A 2,482-nucleotide genomic window follows, 5' to 3' on the forward strand; every position below is an offset into this window, starting at 1 on the left:
AAAGACAGAGGTATAACCCAGAACTACATTACCCAGAATGCATCTGTGCTCCTGACTCTGGTTACATGAACATCAATGATTTCATGAAATTTATCCTCTCTGTACACAACGAAAGCTCATAATGTTTTACGGGGCGGTGTGTGTGTGTCTGGCGTGTGTCTGTGCTGTCTGAGGGGGCTCGTTAGTGCTTAATTACTCGTTAGTATTAACGAGGAGGCTGTTTACGAGTGTATGGAGGGGTGCTGGATGTTTTTTTAACTACTTCCTGTAGGGTCAGAGGGGTACAGCACAGTGAACCTTTATGAGCCGAACCCGTACTGGGAAACACCTTCATTATAGCGCTCGTTCTTTCTCTTTCTTCGCCGAGTTCATTCATCTCTCCATCCAGCTCCGCCGCTCGTGTTTTATTGGTCTGCTTCTGATTGCCTTTCTATGCTACTTTCAGACGCCATCAGTCAAATTAAGCTCTGAGCAGAAGTTTGCTCAAAATTGCTGTAGCTGGAATCATTTCCTGAGTAAATATTTTCTTACATGCCTCTGGTAAAATGACTTATTACGGCATCTTGCTTTAATAGGGTCATTTTATTTTAAAAAGATTAATTTGAAGTGAAGTGAATTCTTGATGTCTGTACACATATCAACTTTTTTTACATATCAGTTGCTTACAAATGCATGCTATGGGCCGTTCTACAGAATTGGTGCAAACTGCTGGCACACTAGGGGTGGGAATCTTCAGGCACTTTACAACTTTACATTTTAACAAAGTGTAAAATTGCAGTTTTTATGCTTTTTGTTTATAGTTGGAATCTCTATGTCCGTACTGCCATCCCAAAAGTAGTTGTGTGAATCTCCACTGGTTTCAAGATTCAATTTAATTACAGTTTTCATTATCAGCTAAATATCACGATGCATCGCATTCTCAGTTTTTTTGAATATTACAGCACATGGCTACATTTTCGTATACATTGTACGTCAAATTTATTTTGTCCAAAATTTACTTTATTTTTTTTGTATTATATAAGCAGGCTACTTTTTAAAACAATAACTTATTTAAATAAGTGTTCTTTAAGTGTCCGAACGTTTACGGACAATAGTTATTTTTCCTTTTTTCCTCAGCATTGTTGCCAGTAATTATTACTGATGAGACCATAGACATAGCCTGGGTGTCCCCATGCTGCCTTCCGCGCAGTGCGATTTTATTCACGCTGGAAGGCAGCATGGAAACCATGGACCAAATTTTCACCTCAGATAGGGAACCAATCACAGAACGGGGAGGGAGCAGCAAGACGATGACGCCTTCTATTCGACTCACCGAAGCAGTTTGTTTATAACTATGGATCCAGCATGGCAGCAAGTTATCATTCGATGCAGCCGTTCACATGTCGCGCCTAAAAACGCGTGGAAAAGGTGCGTCGCTTTCTTCTTTCCAAACCGCTCTGTAGCTTGCGCATGGAAAACGCGAGCGCGTCGCTTCCATTATGCACGCGCATACCGCACGTCTACATTTGAAATAACGAACTTTAGCTCGCAAAAGGCGCAACATGTGAACGGCCCCTTAGATAGTGTTCTAAGTAGTTTAGAACGCAAGTTTATTTTGAAAAAAGAGCAACTTTTGGCGTTAAACCATCGCTCTGTATACGTCATCTGGTATGATTGAAACGATTGGCTATGAGCTACGCACAGGCGCATTTGATAGACATTCGTAGTGGAAGATTGTATGTAGTTTAGTCAGATGCATTTACATTGTGACTGTGCCCCAGATGCAATCAACAGGAACTGTCTCTGTAAAGGTGTGAACCAAATGGTCTATAACAAAGGAACAGCATTTCTTGGGAACTTCATGTAGATTGCAGGATCTCCAGCAGGAGGTCCTAACAGTGTCTATTGTTTGTAGCCATTTGTCTTTAGGTATAAAGCACTGTCTTACGGTGTGTTCACACTGGCACGTAGCGAGCGGGGCGAAGCGAGCGTTTTCAATTCATTCATGTGGAAGTTGAGCGTAAACGGTCGCGTGGTGCATTTTGGGATTGGAAGCGGCGCGGAGAAAGCGTTAGGTGCGTTCGAGATACACTACACTAGCCTGCCGCCGGCTGGCGAGAGCAGCCGCTTGCAGTCGGGGGAGGAGTAAAGAGACGGCCGTCAAGTCGGACACTTATAGAGGATGAAACTGTATTCCAAACATACACACACACACACACACACACACACACACACACACACACACACACACACACAAAAAGGAATAAAGAAAAAGAAGAAATGAAACTACATAAGATAAATAAATAAAAGAAAAAAGTTACCCTATCATTTATTCTATAGGCTACAATCGTTTTGTATGTGTATGTGAGTTACTTTAATGTAATGCAATATGACGTTTACTATTTCTATCTTGGATTTGTAGTTAGCTATAGGACATTTTTCAATTTTTATAAGCAGTTTATTCAGTGTAGTGATCGAAGCCTCTCACAACATCAATTAAAAA

This window comes from Garra rufa, chromosome 13, assembly GCF_049309525.1.
Source record: "Garra rufa chromosome 13, GarRuf1.0, whole genome shotgun sequence".
NCBI classification, from domain to species: domain Eukaryota; kingdom Metazoa; phylum Chordata; class Actinopteri; order Cypriniformes; family Cyprinidae; genus Garra; species Garra rufa.